General features: G+C 41.7%; 1 pseudogene across 1 annotated transcript in view; it reads left to right on the forward strand.

Moving 5' to 3' along the window:
* The window catches only part of LOC308240255 (ubiquitin thioesterase OTUB1-like), a 94,065-nt pseudogene extending 68,514 nt beyond the window's left edge, over positions 1 to 25,551 (forward strand). Inside the window, exon 2 of the transcript in view lies at positions 24,798 to 25,551. The product of the transcript in view is annotated as a ubiquitin thioesterase OTUB1-like (transcript). The remainder of the gene's footprint in view (positions 1 to 24,797) is intronic.
* Positions 25,552 to 25,860: the final 309 nt, after the last annotated feature.

The raw sequence follows: 25,860 nt of genomic DNA on the forward strand, positions 1-25,860 counted from the left end.
TATCAGATTCCTCCTAATCAGTGATTTTGCTTTTCCTGGCTTGTTATACCTCCTTCTTTTCCATCTATATTATGGACCCCCAGAAACTATTGTTTTCCTCTGTATTAGTTAGGATAAGTAAAGCTAGCTTCTGTAAATCAAACTTTGGTGGCTTAGCAGAAAAAGGGTTGTCATTCATATCACAGTCCAATGCAAGTTTTCCTAGTTGCGTAGCTCACTCATTGTCTGCAGAGTTCTTGCCATCAATCTGATGTATAGGAAAGCGAATAAGGATCACATGGAGTTGTTATGGGCTAAGTCTGCACAAGGTTCACATCATTTTCACTAATATTTTAATGTAATAGTCACATGACCAACCTTAATGCAGGGGAGCTTGTGAATCATAGTTGAGCTATGTGTCTAAGAAGAAGAGAACACAAATATTGGTGAGTATTAGGGAATCTCTGCCACATCCTCCAAGGTCAAGCCCTCCATTCTTTAATTTTCAATCAGGAATACAAACCACTAAGTCATTGTAATAAATTTGGAGATAAGTAAAGACAAACAGAAAACAAGTTGGGATACTGAAACTGACCACAGCATGACTAATACCACCTCCAAATTACCCAAACTTAATATTCAGCCCACAAATTAGAGGTTACTTGAATGAAAACAGAACATCTACTGACAGAAAGGATCTGCTTTCTGACAATAAAGTACTCAATGGTTGAGTCACCTAATTAGAGGTGAATGACAGGTGATATAAAACATGCATATTGCCTCTCAGCCTACAGAGGAAGTGAAAACAAATGTGACCAATGGGGGATGTACAGCGAGAGAGGATGCAGAACTTCCCATATGTGTGCAGACCACCTACTTATAGACTTTGGGATACAGTGGATTTAGTGGAAATAGAGAAGGCTCTGGAAGTAGACAGTTCCGTTTTAAGCCCTTTGCCTGCCACTTACTGGCCTTGTAGCCTTGGGTGGGTGAGGGGGGGGACAACTCAGCCTCTCTAAGCTTTGGTTTTTCATCATTAAGATTGGTATAAAGATGATACCTTTCTCACAGAGCTACTGGGAAGGGTAAATAGATTAGGTAAAAGTGATTGGCATGAAACTTGGCATAGAGAAGATGCACAATAGAGCATCTCTGTGTGTGGGTTTTTTTTTAATACTGGAAAGCTAATTTCTAAATGTGGGGTCTTCTGCTGTAGCCTGTCCCATCTCTCAGATATCCAAGCAGGCAAAGGGGGATATAGGAGGCAAGAAGATCAGAGAGCTAACAGGGACGTTTAGAAGAGACTTGCAGGCCATTGTAAAGGCTTTGGCTGTTATTCTGAGTGAAATAGAAGAACCTTTAGGGACAATACTAGTACCTACCTCACAGGCTTGTTTGAGGGTTAAATTAAATAATACATCAATGATTAGCCCAGTGTCTGGCACATAAACATCAGCATTACTGTAAATAGTACTCATATTATGTATTATTCTTATTCTGAACAAGAGGAAAGTGGTGCTGGTTGGGTAAGGGGAAAGCGAAAATAAATTTGTGGCATTCCTTTGGCTGGCCTCAGTCTTCTCAATAAAGTAGAGAGTGCAGTGGGGGCACCAAGAAGGTCTTGAGGTGAGTCACAAAGGCCTGGCAGTGCCCATATAATAAATATTGATTTCCTCAGTCCAGTTTTATAGGGAGATATCTGTAAGACAGGGTGAGATGATGCCTGGAAAGTTCTTTGTGTTCCAGAGGAGAAAATGTCCTCCAAGTTTGTTATTATTTTGAAAGCCAAATACCATGCTTTGAAATGCAGCCAGCCTCTCTTCAATATCTAGTTATGTTTCCAAAGCATAGGAAGAAAAAGAAGCCAACTGTTTATACACAGTAGTATTTCTGGTAACTGAACTAATTAGTTTAAAAGGTAATATTTACAAAGCTCACAAAATAGCATGCTTTATGTCCACAGAGTCCTGTTTTAATTAAAGCTCTCCCTTTAAAATTCATTAAAGTAATCAGTTCTAAGGAATGAGGAGCCCACATATTAGATTTGAACATGTGAGTGCTGCAGATCCCCTTCCACGAGTGCAGGAAGCAATGATTTCAACAATTGTGAAGAGCTCTTCTTTCATTTGATTTAGTTTTATTTAAACTAGCCTAGTTTAGTTTTATTTAAACTTTTTTATTAGGCATAAACAGCTCAGTTGCCTATTATGTTGATCACCTCATAATTATCGTCACCTGGGCAGAGCCATGACTCAGAAGCTGTCCCTCCCAGGGAAGAAAGGATGGAAAAGGGGAAGTTGACTATTGAGAGACAAAATGTCACCATCTTCCCCAGCCTCAAAGAGGCTTTGTTCTTATGCCCTGGAGCTCTGGCTGTCAGCCTGTTAGGGGGCGGCGGGGGGGGGGGGAGAAGAGGGATGATTGGAAGAGCTCAGTGGGGGTAGTTTAGGGTGGTAACAATATCATAACAATAACAACAGCAACTACAACCACAACTATTATGACTACAATCTATGGAGCACTTACTGCATGCTAGGTGTACACATTATTGTGTTTTGAGCCTTATAGCAAGCTCATGAAATGGGCACTATTATCATATTCATTTCACAGATGAGGAAACTGAGACCTCGAGAGGGTAGGTCACTTTCCAAAAAGCCACAGAGTGAGTAACAAGAAAGCACTGTAGGGGAAAAACGACTGACCTTGGAATTCCATTATGGCCACTTTCTAGATGTGAGCTCCTTGATGTAATCTCCCTGAGCTTTGCTTTGCTCATACATAAATGTGCATGATTATGTCTACCTTATCTTGTTGTGGCAAGAATCACATGTGGTAATACAAGTATAGCATGTAGCACAGAGACTGGCACAGAGACACACCCAATGCATGGTAGTTATTCATACCATGAGAGTGTGAAAGAGAAGCTGGACACCTAATTGTCAGGGAGCCAGCTCCCCTGTGCCTCAGCTACCTCCCTGGTTACCCCCATTGGGAGACTAGGGAAGGTGGCAGGAAAGGTGCCCTGCAAAGGGAAGATGGGGTTTAAATCAGCTTGTGTTGGTATATAGAAGAGCCCTGAATGTGAAGGTGCTGTAGCAGCCTTTAACAGTCAGCCCCTCTCCTCACAGAACAAGAGGAGCAAAGTTTTCCTGAAAGACACTGAGGTGGGCATACTAAGTACAGACTAACAGCACAGCACAATTAGACCAGGAAAGGCGACAACTGAGCTCAGAAAGGGATCTCAGTAACTTCTCCCAGGAAAACAAGTTGTCACTGCCAGATGAAAACACTAAGAAAGGCCCTTGATGGCAATTTTGTCCAACCTCCTCAGTTTTCACAAGGGAATAACAAGGCCCCATTAGTATAAGTCTGTTTTATTTCATGCCCAGAGAGCAAGTCTCCACATTGGTTCAAGATAACTCTGTCACCTTCTTAGCTGTATGACCTTGACAAAATTACCTAATGTCTTTTTTTCCTCAATTTTCTTATCTAGAAAGAAACATCTACTTCATAGTTTCCCAACGATTAAATGAGAGAATGCCTGTATACCCCTTAGAACAGTGCTTGGCACATGCTAAACATTCAATACATAGAAGCTTCTGATTGCCTTTCCTAAATTATCTGTAAATCTACCCACCTGTCACAGCCATCTTCTCTGCTGTCCCTCATCTCTGCTGCTTCAAAGCTTGGCTAGTTGCCTATTGCTCACACCCATTACCCATAATGGTTAGGCCCTCACTACTAACACTCACACTGCTAAGGTGTCTATTTCTCTGGGGCTCTAGAAAATGGAGGGCCTGTTTAAGTGTCCCTGCTCTGGAAACATCTTTGGGACAGCTGAGCTCCAGAAGAATTAGGTCTGGGAGTCAACTTCTGGGCAGGTCTTTCTTACACACCATGGCTTCTTCTGAAAATACTAAGTGTGCCTCCATAGGCTTGGCATTCAGTAGCAAGCTCCTACAGCTGCCTTTCTCAGTGTCCCTGAGGTGAGGCTAGAGATTACCTTTGAACCAGACTAACTTCTTTGCCAGTCAGGCATTGAGACTACAGTGATAATAAGCAAGATGCATGCAGCCTCTGCCGTTAGTGATCAGAAATAATAGTTGAGCCCAGCCAGTGTGGTTCAGTGGTTGAGTGTTGATCTATGAACCAGGAAGTCATGGTTCAATTCCTGGTCAGTGCAAGTGCTCAGGTTGCAGGCTTGATCCCCAGTGGGGGGATGTGCAGGAGGCAGCAGATCAATGGTTCTCTCTCATCATTGATGTTTCTTTCTCTCGCTCTCCCTGCCTCTCTGAAATCAATAAAAACCTTTTTAAAAAGAAAGAAACGTTAGTTGATTTGGCAATACATAATGATAAAAAGGTTATTAGAGCTATTCACTTATTTACTTAACCTCTATAAACTGAATACATATTTTGTGCCAAGTCCTATGCTCAGTGTTAGAAATATGCTGGTGACTCAAAAGCATACACTATCCTTGACCATATGGTCCTTACAATCTAGTGAAGGGGACTGCATAATTATAATTATATACTTCTCATTGTAGTCATTTGACTGATGTCTAGGTGATGGAAATAAAAGGAACAGGTTGCTAAGAGAGCAGATAATGGGGGTTTGATTAAGTTTGGAGGATCACAGAAGTTTCACCCGAGGAATTAGTGTTTGGTCTGAGCTCTGAAGAATGCAGTTATCTAGGCAAACGCAGTAGGAGGCCAGGTTCTGGATGGGAGAAATGATTAGAGGCAGAGGAAACATTAGGGAAGACCCACATGTCAAGTTTAAAAGAGCTGAGAGATTGCTAGTGGGTCTAGGGGTAATAGGCAAAGGGAAGAATGGTACAAAATGAGGTGGTGGGCTTTTTGTCCATGGTAAAGAGTTTCTACTTTCTTTTAGGGGCTATTGATGAATTTCATGCCAGAGAGTGACATGATTTGACTTCTGTTTTCGAAAGGCCTTGTTGCTGTGTAGATAATGGGTTCTGGGAAGGCAGACCAGATGGGGGCATGTAGAGACCTGTTTGAATGCTATTGTTCAGTGAGAGATGGTGGGAAAGCTTGGAGTAGGAGTGGTAAAAGGGAATGAGAAAGTGGGTTGATCTGAGAGAGATGTCGAAGTTGTAACTGGAAAAATTTGATGATGAATTGGTTGTGGAGCGTGAGGGAGAGGGAGGTGTCAGTGATGACTCCGTTTTCAGGCTTGCATGCCGAGTGGATGGTGGGAACTGTTCACTGAATGGAAAATACAGAAGGAAGAGTAGGAAGGACAGTGAATTCATTTTGAGATATGTTGAACTGAGGTGCCTTGGATGCATGGCAATGAGCAGTTGATGGATATAGGTCTGAAGCTCAGAGGAAAGGAGATAGAAATCTGAATTTTGTCAGTACAGTATAGAGATGATCATTGAAGCCAAGGAGTGAAGGAGTTCACCCAGGGCGAGTGTAAAGTGTACATAAAGGAGGACTGACTACAGAACTCTGATTAATAACATTGAAAGGTCAAGTAGAGGATAAAATGAAGAGATGGAAAAGAACTAGCCAGAATGGTAGCCAGAAAAGTGAGTGCTTCAAGGAGAGAGCAATCAAGTGCTGGGACAGATGTAAGATAAGGACTGAAAAGTACCTATTAGATTTAGAGACAAAGTGGTCATTAATAAGGATGAAGACTCGGCATTGGTCCTCCCAGTTGCCCCTTTAGCTGAGAGGTATTCTTCAGGTGCTTATCATTAAGTTGCAGATTCCAATCCCAAGTTCTTCCCATATCTCTTTACCCCTTTCCCAGGCCCACTCGTGTGTTGAGGAGAACTGACCTAGTAGGATTTTCCTCAGTACAGTTAATCTGGTCCTTGGTCTCTTGGGTAACTCCCAACTGATTGGTGCTTGAGGCATTATTTGTATTATAACGACCACTTATCCCTAATTTGGTCCTCATTCTGGGTTCATGTTGTTTGTCTTTTACCAAGAGCCAATAGCTATGCATTAGCTACAATTTATTCCTACAATTACTTTTGAAGGGCTCAGCAATGATAGCCATTTTCAACCCTATGCTATAAAATGTGGTTTTGGAGACAGTATAATCACATAATTATATAAATAACTGAATGAGCAAATTATCCAAAGTAAAATGCTGTTAGACTCCAGGTAGCCCATCTTATTCCTTATTTCTAGAGGCACCTTCCTTTCCAGGTGCCTCCCAACCTTCCTCACCCTTGTATGGATAGATAAAAATTAAAGCACAAGGCTGGATTACTAGGGTGGCAGACAAAACTGTTCATGTAGGAAATTTGAATATGCAGATGTCATTAAGAAATGGGCAGTTTTTAAAAACAAAGAAATTCAAAATTATATAAACCAAATGCAGGATCACAATTCAATTTGTTTCAAAATTAGTTGTTTTCTTACATAAGAAAGCAGAGCATAATTAAGGGTGAATCGACTTCATATTGTACAAATTCATCTATTATTATCTCCTTTGAGTATTCTCATCAAGTTTAATTTCAAAGATGTCATCAGTGACTACTTAAAATTTGAACAAATTCGTTCCCTCTTACTCTCTAGTTGTGTTTGAATTTATTGGGAATGTAACTGAATATTATCTACCCAGTTTGGCATCTCAAAAATACCACATAGTTACAGGTGAGGAAGATAAGACCAAATGTGATGTGTGTATATGTTGTCATGTTCACCGGTGGCACAGAGTCTGGAGGTTCCTTCAGGGAATTTTGTTCATTGTTCTGGGCTCCAAGTTTCACTCCTCAACTTGAGGAATATACCCTCTCGATCAGCTGGGTACTGCCTACCAACAGCTTTTTTGCTCAATTCAAAAATTTAAAAACCAATTACTATTTGACACTGTGTCCTCACAACAATGTACTTGGTATCCATTCCCTTTTCTGGGGCCCAGTTCTGAACACAAATAAGAATTTGCTTCTAGAAGTCTTGCTTCTCACTGCATGGTCTCCCTGGTTCTCTTGAAGTTTGCTGGTTTGTGCCTTGTTACTTCTAGTTATCTTCTTTAAGAAAGGGTTCAAGAGCACTGGGATCACCATCCCACTTGTAATGTCTCCTCAGTAAAAGACATCTCTTTAATTATAAACTTCTTATGCTGCTGTTGCTGGTGATCAATGAAATAGATCTTTATTCAGTTGGAATGACCAATGCTGTGGCCCTAACATACTATCCTTCCAGTCCCATTTAAAAATTGGTACTTTCTTAAAAAAGAAAAAAAAAAAGAAAAATTGGTACTTTCTTTTTCAGAGGACTACACCCTAAATCTCAATGGGCTTCTCCAGCTTCTTGTTTATGTCTCAGCTATCCAGATGGAACTACAGGAGCACAAAATGCCCATTAGCCAACTGAGAAACAAATAGGCCCCAACACCCATCAGAGGTTTGTAGGTGTTTTTTTTAAAGCAAAACTTATAAGTTTTGACTGCTTTCTTTTTTTAATGATTTGAGTGCCCTAACTCCACATTAAGAACTGAAAAAAGAGTAAAGTCTTTCTGCCCTATTTGGAATGCATAAGGCCACCTACTTCATTTTGCAAAGGAAAAACAAAAATGAAAGCAAAAACAAAGATCTTAGTTTCATTATCCTGATATTGGACACCTGGCTCCTCTTTTATTCCAAGATCTGCTTGACTTTTGTCCTTGCTAGTTTTGAAAATCTCCTGCAAATATTCCAAAGCCAAGCTAGTCAAAAACCAAGTCAGTATTTTGTCAGACTCATTAAACAATAAAGAGAAACAATAGAATATGAATTTCTAGGTGGGCCATGTTCCAAAATAAGAAACTTATAAATAAGCAATATATTTGTGATTTGGGACATTGCTAATATATCCTCTAAGAAAATTCTTCACACAAAACTCAGAAACAATACAGATAGATTAAAGGGAGCTTATTTGCATTACAAAAGGTTTCTACAGTTTACAAAAGGATTTGCCACAAGACTTCTTTAATGAGAGAGCATTTGTACAAGATTTTATTTATAAGAATAAAAACATCAATTTGTACCAGAGTTACAGGAACTCTCCGATGTTGTAACATGAGATTCACCCACTATTAGATTATTTATCTTGGGTCAGCTAGGATGTAAGATCAAGGGAATGTACAGTCTAACTCCACTAGGATCCTGGAATCCACTGAATTCTAAGGGCATATTTCCCATATGTCCCACTCTTCATATCTGTTTGATGAGTACACATGTCAGGAAGAATGCCTTAAGAAAACAATATTTGGGGACATTTAAACTCTGAGAGTTAGGAATAATAACACTTCTACTCTCCCATTCCCTTGCCTTCTGACCTCCAAAATTGTGATGGGGGGTTTGGTGGTCAGGGCTCACAGACACACAGAGCTTGGCATTAATGCCTGTCTGTGGAGACAGCACTCTATAACCCTGCTGATTTGAGGCTAGGATAAAACTGCTTGAAGTCCCCATTTAAAAACTTCGTTGGTGATTAAATTAAAACATCAACAAAGGTTCTCTTGTAGTACAAGCCTCCATTTGTGACTGGAAGCTCTGCCCAACAAGGCCATTTGTTAGTTTCAGCCCTTACTGGAGAAAGCTCTAAAACCATTTTAATGATGTTACATTTCTTCACATTTGGTAATTTCCAGAGAAAGAAGCAGATAAAATAAAAAGAGGGCCATTTTGTTCTTTCCCAAACAGGAAATCAGCAAGCAACCTTGTGTGATAGGCCAGCTCCGCTTTATGTTTCAACTGGAAGAAACAAAGTAAACATCTAATAAAGGGGGACTCATCCTCCTGATCTGGAGGTGAGCTAGAAATGCAGCTGGAAGTAGTTGAGCATATTATTAGAAAGAGTCTGTGAAGCTTGGCAGCTCAGCAGACCTGTGTGTGAATCTCAACCACCTATCCTCTGTGGATCTTGGGCAAATGACTTCATCTCTTTATTTTTTTTTTTAAATTTAATAAATCTTTATTGTTCAGATTATTACAATTGCTCCTCTTTTTTTCCCCCATAGCTCCCCTCCACCCAGTTCCCACCCCACCCTCTGCCCTTACCTCCCCCACTGTCTTCATCCATAGGTGTACAACCTTTGTCTAATCTCTTCCCGCACCCCCCACACCCCTTTCCCCCTGAGAATTGTCAGTCCACTCCCTTTCTATGCCCCTGATTCTATTATATTCACCAGTTTATTCTGTTCATCAGATTTTTTATTCACTTGATTTTTAGATTCACTTGTTGATAGATATGTATTTGTTGTTCACAATTTTTATCTTTACCTTTTTCTTCTTCTTCCTCTTCTTAAAGAATACCTTTCAGCATTTCATATAATACTGGTTTGGTGGTGATGAACTCCTTTAGCTTTTTCTTATCTGTGAAGCTTTTTATCTGACCTTCAATTCTGAATGATAGCTTTGCTGGGTAGAGTAATCTTGGTTGTAGGTTCTTGCTATTCATCACTTTGAATATTTCTTGCCACTCCCGTCTGGCCTGCATAGTTTCTATTGAGAAATCAGCTGACAATCGTATGGGTGCTCCCTTGTAGGTAATTAACTGTTTTTCTCTTGCTGCTTTTAATATTCTCTCTTTGTCTTTTGCTCTTGGCCTTTTAATTATGATGTGTCTTGGTGTGGTCCTCTTTGGATTCCTTTTGTTTGGGGTTCTGTGTGCTTCCTGGACTTGTAAGTCTATTTCTTTCACCAGGTGGGGGAAGTTTTCGGTCATTATTTCTTCAAATAGGTTTTCAGTATCTTGCTCTCTCTCTTCTTCTGGCACCCCCATAATTCTGATGTTGGTACGCTTGAAGTTGTCCTAGGCTCCTTACACTATCTTCAAATTTTTGGATTCTTTTTTCTTTTTGCTTTTCCTGTTGAGTGTTTTTTGCTTCTTTGTATTTCAAATCTTTGACTTGATTCTTGCATTCCTCTAGTCTGCTGTTAGGTCTCTGTATAATATTTTTTTATTTCAGTCAGTATATGTTTAATTTCTAGTTGGTCCTTTTTCATATCCTCGAGGGTCTCTCTAAATTTATTGGCCTTTTCTAGGAAATTCTTGAAAAACCTTATAACCGTGGTTTTGAACTGTATGTCTAGTCATTTGCTTTCCTCCATTTCTTTCTTTTGTGATCTGTTTCTTTGTCTCCGCATTTTCGCTGCTTCCCTGAGTTGGTAGAGTAGCTTTGTGTGCTAGGTGTACTATATGGCCCAGTGGCTCAGCCTCCCCAGTTACCTGAGGTGGACACTCTTGGTGCACCCCTTTGTGGACTGTGTGTACAGCCTTGTTGTAGTTAAATCTTGATTGTTGTTGGTATCACTGGGAGGAATTGACCTCCAGGCCAATTGGCTGTGAGGATCAGCTGTGTCTACGCCAGGAGAACTTCTGTGCTGGAGACAGCCTTATGAGACAAGACTTGCAAAATTGTAAAAGCCTCTGTGCTCAGCTTGGATGGGGCAGAGTCTGAGGGCTGAGCAGACATCCTTGGCTTCCCGTCGGCCCTGCCCTATGAGGCCCCTGGGTCTCAGTGTCCCTCGGTAATCGCTGCAAGCACCTCTGAGAGAAAGCCGCCCTTGAGTTTCGCCCACTGCCAGACAGTCCAGTTTCTCCCCCAATGAATCTGGATTCCCAGATTCTTGCCCAGAACTGGAGTTCAGCGCAGTTGGGAGCTTCCGCCTTCCTCCCACTAGAGAAAGCCAGCGGCACACTCAGCTGTTTGTCCTCTCTGTGTGCACTTGCACGCGTGCCTCCAGACCTCTGCCTTTTGTGGTCCCCCTGAGTTTCCGTGCACTCCTCTCTTTTCCCAACAGTCCAGACTCCCCCCATATGAGTCTGGGACCCCAGGGTCTCGCCCGGAACTGGGGTTCAGTGCAGTCGGAACTGGAGTTCAGTGCAGTCGGGAGCTTCTGTCCTTCTCCCGCTAGAGAAAGCTAGCCAGGCATTCAGCCGCCTGTCCTCTCCACACTCTTGTCTCTGTACCTCAGCCTTTTGCAGCTCCTCTGAGTCTCCGTGTTCCCCTCTCTTTCCTTTTGTTGTAGAATTTCCATTCAGCCAGCTTTCCTGTGGTTCTGGATGATGTCTATTCTATCTTTTAGCTGTAGTTTTGAAATTATTGTGCGAGGCAGCAGTTTAGGTGTTCACCTATGCCGCCATCTTGGTTTCTCCCTCGACTTCATCTCTTTAATGAGATGATTCCTCATCTAGAAATTTGGAAGAATATCATCAACCTTGCAGGGTTGTTGTGTTAAATGAGATAGTGTTTGTTAAGGGATTAAAAAGCATAGTATAGGCACTCAATAAATCTTGAATTAATAACCATCTATAAATATTAAAACTAAGGCTGTCTCTTTAATTCTTTCTAAAGCTCAAGCAGGGTCAAGAGAATACAAATGATTGTGACACAAAGAAAACTAGAGGTCATTAAGCTGTTGATACAAATCCTAGATGCAGGAAAGATTTAATTCTCAGATAGCATTTAGAGTAAGTTAACAAGGATGCTATAATCAAAGTCTGTGAATAGAAACAGAGTTAGATTAAATGTAGGTGATTACCATTAATGTATTGTAAGGTTGTCAACTCTGCTTACCCAGTTAAGCCCAGTACTTTGGGTCACATATAAGGACACATGGTGTTAGTGTTGATGTCTTCCATACAACTTTCCTGAAAGGAAAATGTGCCAGTACAAAACCTGCTAGTCTTACTACCTCAAAAAGCATGATAACCATGATCACAAACCTTTCCAATCACTGTCAATTAATAAACTCAGTACTTTAGGAAAATGGAAAAGATTCAAATGTCTTATCTTCCAAGACTGTGGCTCCAAATCATGGAGGTCTTCAGGAGCAAGGTAGCCCCCTTCTGAGGATTTCCTTCTGAGAGCATTAGGCCCCTTAGCCCTTCTTTTGATTGTCTTGGATTAGTTCAATGAGATACATGGCTAGAAACAATGACATTAATAGATCTACAAAGCAAAACAAAGCATGAAACTTGTTTTGCCTTAATGAATCTCTTTTTCTTGTTCCAGTATGGTACTAGAGAAAATATTAGCTGATCCCTCTTATACTAGCTGCATCCATGAGTAACCCTTTGCTCTGGCCCCTAGTTTAACTCACCTTATCTTGGGATGAAAGACTTTTTTCTATGGACCCCTGTTCAGGTGTCAAGGAGATCTTTAGCTCATCTTATTTGCTTATAAGAGGATCTGAAGCCTGGTATTATAGAAACTTAGTGTGGGCTCCAAAGTGCTATTTACATAAGAACACCTCTGTGGCTATCCCAGTGCTCCTCAGGCAAGCATGAAGATCAGTGTTTGGGCTACACTAATTACCACAGGTGGTGTTTCAATTTCACTTTCCACCTTTCTCAGGTACCATTTATGTATGCCTCCATAAAATATTCATTGAGCAGCACAGTGAGGAACACTTATTTGATTGATAAATTTGGGTAGATTACTGGCCATGCTTAACTCAGTTCAGTTTTCCTTTCTCTTGGGAGCAATTGTACTTATGGGAACAGGTATTCTACTTTGTTCCTCCTGTGCTGCTTATATTTAAACTAGTGGCCCGGTGCACAAAATTCGTACATAGGGGCGGTGTCCCTCAGCCTGGCCTGCACCCTCTCCAATCTGGGATCCCTTGAGGGATGTCCAACTGCTGGTTTAGGCCCGATCCCTTTTGCAATCCAGGACTGCTGGCTCCTAACTGCTCACCTGCCTGCCTGCCTGATCGCCCCTAACCACTCTGCCTGCTGATCTGCTCTCCCCCAACTGTCCCCCCGCCGGCCTTCTTGCCCTCAACTGCCCCCCCTGCTGGCCTGCTCACCCCCAACTGCTCCCCCAGCCAACCTGATCACTCCCAACTGCCCTCTCCTCCTGGCCTGATCACCCCTAACCGCCTCTGCCTCAGCCTGCCACCATGGCTTTGTCCAGAAGGACATCCGGAAGGTCTACCAGTCTAATTAACATATTACCCTTTTATTAGTATAGACAGAGGCCTGGTGCATGGGTGGGGGCTGGCTGGTTTGCTCTGAAGGGGGTCTCAGATCAAGATGGGGGTCCCCACTGGGGGTGGTGCCAGCCTGGGTGAGGGCTGAGGGCCATTTTCAGGCTGGCCACATACCCTTTGGGGTGGGGGGGGGGTCCCTGCTGGGGGGCGTGGCCAGCCTGGATGAGGGGCTGAGGGCCGTTTGCAGGCTGGCCACACACCCGGCTTTGTCCGGAAGGATGTTTGGAAGGTCTCCCAATGTAATTAGCATATTACTATTTTATTAGTATAGATGGGTAAGTTTGCCTATTTTTACAATTCATTTAACAGACACATTTCCTTTGCTTGTTAAACTAGGTTGTCTACCCTGGACTCCATCAGTAATGGAATTATATTTAAAGTCCATATTAAAGTATATTTGATGAAATGGAGTGCTTTTCATCAGGCCTTTGAGAGTCACCATAAGCACCAAGTTTGTGGCAGGCATATAGTCTAAGCCACAGGGATATAGTAGTGAGTGTCATAAACAGAGTTCTTGTCTTCAGGAGCTTAAATGTCTCCCAGGAGACTTTTCTGGTGTGAACTGCATTTCTCTTACCATCACTTGTGCAGCATGTTATCTCCATGGAGTAGACAATTGGAAGAGTTCCCCAACCATGTGACATCAGTGGCAGAGCCAAGTAGATGTTCTGCCATACTTACTTTCTCATTCCTCTTCTTAAGATATCTTTCTTGGAGTTGTGTTCCTAAGGGATAGGACTACTGCTGAAATACAGAAAGAATTCTGCCTATTACATCTAATGGCAAAACTTGGCACATTTTTTCCTTTTCAAAAACTGTTTTCTTGTTTGTAGAACCCATCAATGCCATATGGCAGAGTCAAAGCTTTTGAAGGTTTACTGTTGAGGATTCAGAATTACTTCAAAGCCCAGGAAACTTTAATCCTCTGCCAAATATCAGATATAATTTTCCAAATAAAACCAGATAGTTTCAAATTTTTTTCTATGTGGTATACCAGACAAAGTTCTGAAGTTATTTAAATGTTTCTAAGTGTGCAAGTCCAGAACCACAAATTGGATACAATTCTATTTTCACTGGGTAAATTGGAATTATCCCCAATAAGTTGTTTCAATCAACATGCTTTGACTGGGTGACAATGATGTGCCCAAAACTATGGTAATTGTCAACACTTCCTTTCCCCAACTCTGTCCAGATTTAAGTACAAAAGGTCTATCCTATATAATAAAGAGGTAATATGCAAATTGACCGTCACTCCAACACACAACATGGCTGCCCCATGTGGTCAAAGATGGCTGCCCCCATGTGGACACAAGATGGCAGCCACAAGATGGCCAGCAGGGGAGGGCAGTTGTGGGCAATCAGGCCTGTAGGGGAAGGCAATTGGGGGGGACCAGGCCTGCAGGGGAGGGCAGTTGGGGGGACCAGGCCTGCAGGGGAGGGCAGTTGGGGCTGACCAGGCCAGCAATGGAGAGCAGTTACGGGGGACCAAGCCTGCAGGGGAGAGCAGTTAGGGGCAACCAGGCTGGCAGGGGAGGGCTGTTAGGGTTGACTGGGCCAGCAGGGGAGGGAAGTTAGGGGCAACCAGGCCTGCAGGGGAGGGCAGTTAGGAGGGACAAGGCCTGCAGGGGAGGGCAGTTGGGGGTGTCCAGGCTGGCAAGGGAGGGCAGTTAGGGGTGACCAGACCAGCAGGGGAGGGCAGTTAGGGGCAATCGGGTCGGCAGCGTAACAGTTAGGTGTCGATTAGGCTGGTAAGGGAGTGGTTAGGGGGTGATCAGGCTGGCAGGCAGAAGTGGTTAGGGGCAATCAGGCAGGCAGACAGGCAAGCGGTTGGGAGCCAGAAGTCCTGGATTGTGAGAGGGATGTCCAACTGCCCATTTAGGCCCAATCCCACCGAGGTCCCAGATTGGAGAGGGTGCACACACACCGCACCCCCATGCACAAATTTTGTGCACTGGGCCTCTAGTAAAATATATGCAAGATAAGATACCAGAAGCCAAATTTCCACCAGGGGTAAGGTTAGTCTCAGCCATGCTACCTAGAACCTGCTCTCTGGTGTATATCTAAGAGAAGACTTTGGGCACTCATATGCCAAGTGAAAAACGCATTGTATGTGCCAACAACAGTTTCTAATTATCATTCCAGTTCCCCTCTGGTTTTGGAGCTCTGCTCTGTTCTCACTATTAACATTTATCTTATGCTCAAGAGTTCACATGATAACTAGCTTTATAATCATCTTCTTCATATGCTATAAGGTTAGACTGCCAAAGTCACAGTTATCACCTAGGACTAATTTCAATTAGAGTCAGATCTAAAGATTCCAAAAGTTTGGTGAGGAAAGATCCAGGTGAAAAGTGAGTGATGATTGGTTTGGAGAAAGAGGAAATATGGTCTGCTTTGTCATTTCTCCCTTCTCATACATTGACTCAAATATAGGCTAACTACAGTGATTATTTTTCTGAACAATCAATCTTTAAGACACGTGGACTATCAAACAAATGTTTATGGCACTTACATTGTGAAAGACACTTAGAAATATATATTTTTAACCCCAAACATTGATAGTTCTTGTATATTTTGATTTTTTATGTCAGAGGTTAAAAAATCTCAAATTTTATTATCTCTATAGCTAAACTTCTTGATACAATTGTTCAGCTTCAAGCAACTGTGGAACAATGGAAAAAGCACTGTATTCAGGAACATAAGGCCCGAGTTCTAGTTTAGAACTTATACTAGTAAGATGTGCTCTATGATACTGTATAAGTTCCTTCTTTCATTCAGGCCTTTGCCTCCTCATCTGTAAGGTTGTGTGCCCTAGAAAGCCTTTAAGGCACCACAGCACCTTCATCTCTAACATACTTTTTTCCATCTCTGAACTTGCTCTCAGGAATGAGTTTCTGGAAAATAGGTAGGGAAAGATATTACAATACTACAGTTTAGTTCCATTATGTGCAAATATGTCCATGATCAAAATTTGAAATGATACATTATGTTAAGACTCATGACAAGTAATTAAATTCAGTGTGTATACATGTGTATAAATAGTTTGGGACAGGATATAGTGAGGGTGAGCAAGGTGACATAGTTCCATTTTCATCTTTCTCCAATAATGCTGATGTATAGATATAACTCATATAACTGTGAGCAAGGAAATAGGAAATGGATGCTGCCTAAACATTTTTCATTCACCATTAATCAATTATTCACTCATTCATTTAACAAACATTGAGCACCTCAGATTCTGGTAATGCAGGGCTAAACGAGCAAGGTATCTTCTGTAGACCTCATTGACAAGCATTAAGAGGCATCTGGTTTCACTGAAGAATATAATGAATATTGAGGATGTGGTAGCTGAGGTGTTTCCAAATAATGTCCTCCCTTCAGGTATAAATCAGTTGTATTCAAATTGGTCCTAGAGCCACAAGGTTCCACCTGAGTGCTTCTATGACTATCATGGTTAGGAAGTAGTAGAGGCTGAATGGGTAAGACATTAATTACAGCTGTTCTGCTTTGGTGCAATTTATGTATTAGGGTTCCTCACATGATTTCACTTGAAAAAAATAGTTTTACTAGTTGCTGAAGGCTAAAAAGTGCTGCCCTCCCCAAGAGGTCTGCATCTTAATCCCAGGAACTTGTGATTATTACTTTGGCAAAAACAACTGGCAGATGTGTTTTAAGTTAAGAATATTGAGATGGGAAAATTATCATGGATTTTCCTGGTAGGACAAATATAATCACAAGGGTCTTCATAAGAGAGAGGCAGGAGGGTCAAAGTCAAAGAGAGGAGATGTGACAGTGGAAGCAGAAGTCTAAGTGATACCACCATGGGACAAAAAAAAAAAATGTGGGAAGCCTCTAGAACAGTAGTTCTCAACCTGTGGGTCGCGACCCCTTTGGGGGTTGAACGACCCTTTCACAGGGGTCGCCTAAGACCATCAGAAAACACTTATTTCCGATGGTCTTAGGAACTGAGACACCGCTCCTCTGTCTCCAGGCGGGTCCGCCCACATGCAGATACGCCCACATACGAGATACGCCAACCCCATCACATACATCCCATACAAATACAGGTGTATGTGACAGAGTTGGCGCCATAATGTACTTATGCAGACCAGTCACACATGTGTAGAGAGCAGCTACTGTGTAGAAAGCACCTGCTGTGTTGAAAGCAGCTACTCTGTTAAAAGCAGCTACTGTGTTGAAAGCAGCAGTATTGGAGGTAAAACGACACTTCATGAATTATAATTACTGGGTAAATGTAAAATCATCAACTACTGCAAAAAAACAAACAAACATCTATACCATGGGAACTTAATCTGGATGCTGATCAGTCTTTTTATATTCAGCTGTGGTTAATGTGAATACTGCCCCCTTGTGATAGTAACAGGTATGTAAAAAAACAACACAGAATGGTAAATCATAGGAAACTTTAATGAACTGTATTGACTGAACTATGCCATGTATCATCTTTTGTATTATTAAAGCTATTGTTATATATTATTTTCATTAGCAAACCATCCCATGACAATGGATCATGTAAAGAAGAACGTTAAGAAAAGAAAATATAGTGAGGATTTTTTACAGTATGGTTTTACCTCAATAATTACAGCAGGAATTGAGAAACTGCAATGTGTTATTTGTTGTGAAGTTCTATCAGCCGAATCTATGAAGCCGAACAAACTAAAACGCCATTTTGATAGCAAGCATCCAAGCTTTGCCGGCAAGGATACCAACTATTTTAGAAGCAAAGCTGATGGACTCAAGAAAGCCAGACTTGACACTGGTGGCAAGTACCACAAACAAAATGTAGCAGCCGTTGAAGCTTCATATTTGGTGGCACTCAGAATTGCCAGAGCTATGAAACCTCACACCGTTGCTGAGGATTTACTGTTGCCAGTGGCCAAAGACATTGTTCAAGTTATGATCGGAGACGAATTTGTTACGAAATTGAGTGCAATTTCCTTATCTAACGACACTGTCCGCAAAAGAATAGATGACATGTCTGCTTATATTCTTGATCAGGTAATCCAGGAAATTAAATCTGCTCCACTTCCAATATTTAGTATCCAGCTTGATGAATCTACAGACATTGCAAACTGTTCACAGTTACTGGTTTACGTGAGGTATATTAATGATGGCAACTTTAAAGACGAGTTTCTTTTTTGCAAACCTCTTGAAACGACAACTACTGCACGTGATGTATTGGACACAGTTGGTTCATTTCTGAAAAAGCATAAGATCTCTTGGGAAAAGGTTTGTGGTGTTTGCACAGATGGTGCTCCAGCTATGCTAGGATGTGGATCTGGATTTCAACGTTTGGTACTGAATGAGTCACCAAAAGTCATCGGAACTCACTGTATGATTCATCGGCAAATATTAGCAACGAAGACGCTGCCACAAGAGTTACAAGAAGTAATGAAAAGTGTCATAAGTTCTGTCAATTTTGTAAAGGTGAGCACTTTAAACAGTAGACTGTTTTCGCAACTGTGCAACGAGTTGGATGCGCCGAACAATGCTCTGCTATTTCACACTGAAATGAGATGGTTGTCGAGAGGAAAAGTTTTAAAACGTGTTTTTGAGCTTCGTGATGAACTCAAAACGTTTTTTAATCAGAAAGCAAGACCACAGTTCAAAGCACTTTTCAGCGATAAAAGTGAACTGCAGAAAATAGTTTACTTGGTTGACATCTTTGCCATCTTGAATGAGTTAAATTTATCACTGCAAGGACCAAATGCAACATGCCTCGATTTGTCTGAAAAGATCCGATCATTGCAAATGAAACTTCAGCTTTGGAAAAAAACAATTGGATGAAAATAAAATTTACATGTTGCTTCCCTTATCTGCTTTCTTTGAGGAACATGACATTGAACCAGACAAAAGGATTATGATGATAATTTCTGTGAAAGAACACTTGCACATGCTTGCAGACGAAATTTCATCATACTTTCCAAATCTACCTGACACCCCATTTGCACTTGCCAGAAGCCCATTCACAGTCAAAGTTGAAGATGTTCCTGAGACAGCACAAGAGGAGTTCTTTGAACTTATTAACAGCAATGCAGCGAGAACTGATTTCTTTACAATGCCAGGTACAAAATTCTGGATCAAGTGTTTGCAGTCATATCCTGTTCTGTCTGAGACTGTGTTGCGCCTTCTTCTTCCATTTCCAATAACATATCTTTGTGAAACAGGGTTTTCCAGCTTGTTTGTTATCAAGTCTAAATACAGAAGTAGACTTGTTGTGGAAGATGATTTTCATTGTGCTCTTGCAAAGACTGCCCCGAGAATTTCTGATCTGGTGAGAAAGAAGCAATCTCAACCTTTGCACTGACGTTGGCTCTTTACGCATACTCTCGCAAAATGTAGCAATGTAGTTTACTGTTGTTATATTAAGACTGTTACCCATGCTACACCATACTTCAAGACAAAATTTCATTTATTTGTAATTAGAAATAAATATTTCATAATATATAATTACATGTTGTTTTTGTGATTAATCACTATGCTTTAATTATGTTCAGTTTGTAACAATGAAAATACATCCTGCATATCAGATATTTACATTACGATTCATAACAGTAGCAAAATTACAGTTATGAAGTAGCAACAAAAATAATTTTATGGTTGGGGGTCACCACAACATGAGAAACTGTATTAAAGGGTCGAGGCATTAGGAAGGTTGAGAACCACTGCTCTAGAAGCTTGTAGAGGCAAGGAATGGATTCTCCCCTAGAGCCTCCAGAAGAAATGCAGTCCTGCTGACACCTGGATTTTAGCCCAGTGAGACTCATTTTGGACTTTTGACACAGAACTATAAAGTAATAAATTTGCATTGTTTTAACCCGTTAAGTTCATGGTGATTTGTTACAGCAACCACAGGAAATGAACACACTAGTATAAAACACATTTGTAGAGGCCTTTCTATCAAAGTTGGACCTTCTTTAATCTAGATGTAGAGAGATGTTTTCCCAAAGCAGTGCCTCTCCATGATTCTTACTAGGGTCCCTCTAATCCTGGCACTTTTAGGTGTAAGCAATCCAAATACCCTGATTTTGAACTGGTTTCACTCCCTTCAGCTTCTTCAGGCCAGAAGCTAATTGTCTCTTGCTTTAGGTAGAACTCAGATACAGCACTGTAACAGCACTGTCCCAGTTCTGCAAGCCATTGCTAGTTAATGATCTGAAAAATCTATGTGAATGCTTATTTTTCTACATCCGCTTTTCTAACCTGGCTAGATTAACAGCTAATCAGAAATTAATGCTCTGAGTAGGCACTTCTTCTGACTCAACAGTGAGCAAGTTAACAAAACTTTAAATGACCATTTTATTGTCCACTCCCCTCTAACAGGGTTAATGATTTGGAGGCAGGGAATTTAGTTCTCATCATTTCCCATTGGGATTTTGGCTGTGCTTTTAGTTCCTGAACTTAAAATAAAACAGGAAATAAACAGTGCATGGTAAAAAATTGTTACATAGTGAGGTCAAGGGAGCTTTATATCTGTATCTCTTTCCATTTGGAACAGCAAGGCAGGGAAGAGGAAGGCTCAGTAGTCTGGAAGTAAATAATGCAGTTCTAGTCCTGGTCCTGATATCAACTTGCTATGTGAGTTCAAGTCCTTCAGTTGACTTAGCTGTAAAATTGGAATGGGGAGGTCAATGAGGAAGAGTCCTTTTTCTTGGGCAATATGAATCAATGGTTTCCAGATTTTTGGATTTCAAAGACCAATAATATTTTCCACGAGCATTTTGGGAACATATGCAGAATTTATAAATTTTAATTGCTAAGTGAAAGCATTTTAAAACTCTATCATAATAATGTAAAAAAAGACATTTTATCATCAAAAAAGCTAGAAGGGCATAATCTCAAAATAGAGAACAGGTATTATATTGAATCCTTTTAGCTTTATGAAACATTCACTACCTTATCTTTATTTTTTCTTATTTAGGTACAGATATGTCAAACATTGTCAAAGACTGGCAAAGTTCTTTAGACCAATTTTTGGGATTGCATGTTCTACAGCATCAAAACTTTCTTCTTTCTCCCCTTAAGTCACCCTAGGTGAGTGATCGCTACTGCCAGGTCTGTTCACTGCTGCTCCAGTCAGAATCTCTTCAAAGTGCATGCCATCAGCCTTTTACCTCTCCAGTAGAAAAAGAACATCTATGTTTAATAGTCTCAGCAATTAACATGAATGAGAATAAAGTGGCAAAGGAAACTGGGTTTGATGAGGTGGGAAAAAAATAAAAGAAACAAATCAATAGGGCATGTGTGTGTACATTATGCATGTCCATGTGTACACATACATTACAAAAGAAGAATCTCAGAAATTTGAAGTTTGTCCTCAAACCTCTGAAACTGAATCTCATCCATGTGACTCTGGTTCACAGAGAAAAATGCCATACCCCAGATCTCTACCCCATTAGAGGGCAGGCCTCTCTAAGCATTTAAGCAAATGAAATGGGAATAATCCTAGGTCAGAAATGTTGGGGCTGCTTATTGATAAACCATACTAACTGTTACTCTCATAGACTTAGAGAAGTTGGGTAACTTACATAAAAGTCATAAGACTTGTACACTAAAAAGTAAAAGACATTGATGAAAAAATTGAAGAAGACACAAATAAGTATAAAGATATACTATGGTTGTAGATGGAAGAATTAATATTGTAAAAATGTCCATATTACTCAAACAATCTACAGATTTAATGTAATCCCTATAAAAAATTCCAATCGCATTTTTTCACAAAAATAGAACAAACAACCCTAAAATTCATATGGAACCACAAAAGACATCAAATACCCAAAGCAATCTTGAGAAGGAAGGATAAAGCTGGAGGCATCATGCTATGCTCCCTGATTGCAAACTACATTACAAAGCTACAGTAATCAAAACAGCATAATATTAACACAACAAGAGACACATAAATCAGAATAGAGAGCTTAGAAATAAACCCGTATAATTTTTGACAAAGGAGTCAAAAATATACAATGGGGAAAAGACAATCTCTCTAATAAATGGTATTGGGAAAACTGGATATCCCCATGCAAAACAATGAAACTAGACAACTATCTTACACAATATACAAAAGTTAACTCAAATGGATTAAAGACAGGGAAAAAATACCTGAGACCATAACACTCCTAGAAGAAAAATAGGTAATATGTTCCTTGGCATAAGTCCTGGTGATGATTATTGGATTTGATACCAAAAGCAAAGGCAACAAAAGTAAAGATAAACAATTGGGATTATTGTTAAAACCCTTCTGCACATCAAAGGAAACAATAAGATTAAAAGGCAACTCACTGAATGGAGCAAATATTTGCAAATATTATACCTTATAAAGAGCCAATATCCAAAAGATATAAAGAATTCACACAACTTATTATCAAAACAAGCATTCCAATTAAAAACCAGGCAGAGGACCTGATAAAACACTCATTTCCAAAAAAAGACATATAGATGACCAACACATACATGAAAAAATTCTCAACATCATTGAATGTCAGGGAAATGCTAATCAAAACCACAATGAGATATAACTTTACACCTGTGAAACTGGCTACTTTTAAAAAGACAAGAAATAACAAGTGTTGTCAGGATGTGGAGAAAAAGGAACCCGTGTACACTGTTAATGGAAATGTAAATTGGTGCAGCCACTATGAAAACTGAATGGAGGTTCCTCAAAAAATTAAAAAAAGAAATACCACATGATCTAGCAATCATACTTCTGTGTATGTATCCAGAGAAAATGTAAACACTATCTAGAAAAGATATATGCACCCCATGTTTATTGCAGTATCTACACTAATAAAAGGGAAACATGCAAATTGACTGTCCCTCCACTACGCCCACCAGCCAATCAGGAGCGAGTATGCAAATTAACCCAACAAAGATGGAAGCAGCCATGGAGCTGGAGCAAGCAGGAGACTTGGGTTGCCCCCGGCGATGGGGGAAGCCAAGCTTCCAGCCAGCCCTGGCCTCTGCTCAAGGAGGGGATGGAGAAAAAAAAAAGGAGGGGCTCGGAGCCTGGGTCGCTGGGGGGTGTGGCCAGCCTGAAAACCGCCCTCAGCCCCTTACCCAGGCTGGCCAGGCCCCCATGGAGTAAGAGTCCCCTCTGGGGGGCCTAGCCAGCCTGCAAATAGCCCTCAGCCCCTCACCCAGACTGGCCAGGCACCCCAGTGGGGACCCCCACCCTGAGGGGGCTGTGGCCAGCCTGAAAATGGCCCTCAGTCCCTCACCCAGGCTGGCCACACACCCCCCAGCAGGGACCCTCACCCCAGGGGGTGTGGCCGGCCTGCAAACCACCACAGGTCCCTTGCTCAGGCTGCCCCACACCCCAAGGGAACCCCCATCGTGATCTGGGACACCCTTCTGGGCAAACCAGCCAGCCCCCACCCATGCACCAGGCCTCTTTCTATACTAATAAAAGGGTAATATGCTAATTAGACTGGGAGACCTTCCAGGAGACCTTCCAGATGTTTTTCTGGACAAAGCCGTGGTGGTGGTGCTGAGGTAGAGGCAGTTAGAGGCCAAGAGGAGAGGGCAGTTGTGGGTGATCAGGCCAGGATTGGACGGCAGTTGTGGGTGATCAGGCCGGTGGGGGGCCATTGGGGGTGATCAGGTCAGCGGGGGCGGGCAGTTGGGGGTGAGCAGACCAGCAGGGGGGCCAGTTGGGGGCAAGCAGGCCCCCAGTGGGGGTCAGTTGGGGGTGATCAGGACAGTGGGGGGGCAGTTTGGAGTGAGCAGGCCAGCAGGAGGGTAGTTGGGCGCAAACACACTGGCACAGGGGGCAGTTGGGGGTGATCAGGCTGGTGGGGGGGCATTTGGGGGCAAGCAGGCTGGCAGCAGGGGGCATTTGGGGGCGAGCAGGCTGGCAGGCAGAGTGGTTAGGGGCAATCAGGCAGGCAGGCATGTGAGTGGTTAGGAGCCAGCAGTCCCGGATTGCAAGAGGGATGTCCAACTGCCGGTTTAGGCCCGTTCCCTAAACTAGCAGTAGGACATCCTTCAAAGGGTCCCAGATTGAAGAGGTTGCAGGCTGGCTGAAGGACACCGCTCCCCCCGCCCCCCCATGCACAAATTTCGTGCACCGGGCCACTAGTCATTTATAATAACCAAGACATGTTAGCCACCTAAGTGTCCAGTGAGAGGTGAATGGATAAAGAAAATGTGGCATACACACACACACAATGGAATATTATTCAGAATGCCATACAAAAGTATGAAATCTTGCCTTTTGCAACTACATGGTTAGAAATTGAGGGCATTATACTAAGTAAAATAAGTCAGACAGAGGAAGACAAATACTGTATTATCTCATTTATATGTGAAATCTAAAACAAAAACCACAGGTGGGTAGTGGGGATGGGTATAATAGGTAAAGTGCATCAAAAGGTACAAATTTACAGTTATAAAAAAAAGTCATGGGGATGTAATGTACACAGCATGGTGAGTAGAGTTAAAAATACTGTATTGCATATTTGAAAGCTGCTAATAGAGTAGATGTTAAAATTTCTCATCACAAGAAAATGTGGGTTTCCCTACTGTAAAGTTTCTATTTGCCCCTTTGTTATTAATAAGTGTGTTGTAGAGGTGATCCATTGGAAGTATGTAAATATATTATTCCTCATCAAAATGTAACCCAATAGTTTTAGCAAACATTGATTATTGCCAAATGATGATTTTCTATTATTCTCTCCACATTTATTAACATTTTTTTAAAGACAGTATCTCACTAATCCTCCATTTATTTATATTTGTATGGGCTCAGTGATTCTTAGCAGAGCCCAGTAAGGAGAGTTAGGCAGCTAGGGCACCATATTTAAGGAGGCACTTACTCTGTGTGTAAATGCCTTCTTAAAAGTAATATGCCTAGAGCAGGAGCAGGAGCTGCTAGGCAGCAATGCTGAAGGTGTTAACTGTCTGGCCTATGATGAAGCCGAATTCAACAAGAGATTGCTGTGCAGAACTCTCTGGTCTCAGAGCGGCTGGAGCTCTCAGTTCTGTATAAGAAGTATGCTGAGGATGACAATATCTACCAACAGAAGATCAAGTACCTTCACAAAAAAATACTTGTACATCCGCAAGACCAGGCCTGATGGAAACTGCTTCTATCGAGCCTTTGAATTCTCCCACTTGGAGGTGCTGCTGGATGACAGCAAGGAATTGCAGAGGTTCAAGGGTGTGTCTGCTAAGAGCAAAGAAGACCTGGTTCCCAGGGCTTCAAGGAGTTCACAATTGAGGATTTCCACAACACGTTCATGGACCTCATCGAGGAGGTGGAGAAGCAGACCTCAGTAGCAGACCTGCTGGCTTCCTTCAATGACCAGAGCACCTCTGACTACCTGTTGGTCTACCTGCAGCTGCTCACCTCTGGCTACCTGCAGCGGGAAAGCAAGTTCATAGAGGGCGGGCAGACTATCAAGGAGTTCTGCCAGCAGGAGGTGGAGCCCATGTACAAGGAGTGCAATCACAACCACATCATCGCGCTGGCCCAGGCCCTCAACGTTTCTGTCCAGATGGAGTACATGGATCGCCTGCACAACTTCCCTGAGACCTCTGAGCCCAGGGTCTGTCTTCTCTACCGGCCTGGACACTATGATATCCTCTATAAATAGGGCTGGCCCAGCCCTCTGCTGCCCTGTTGCCCTGCTGCCTTCATCTCTGCTAGGCACTAGACATGTACAGAGGTTTTTGTGTAGTTGTAAATGGTCATATTTTACTGCCCGCCCCCATTCCCTGTCATACAACCTTCCATGTTTTATTAATGGGGATGCTGGTGGTGGGGAAAAAATGCCTATAAAGGGGATAGAAGGTGAAGGAAAATAAATAAACAAACAAATAAACAAATGGGGAGAATGTAATATACCTAGGGCCTTTTTTTCTATCTCCATTTCTATTATCATCCTTCCCCATACAGCAGTTCT

This window comes from Plecotus auritus (genome assembly GCF_963455305.1).
Source record: "Plecotus auritus genome assembly, chromosome: X".
Taxonomy (NCBI): Eukaryota; Metazoa; Chordata; class Mammalia; order Chiroptera; family Vespertilionidae; genus Plecotus; species Plecotus auritus.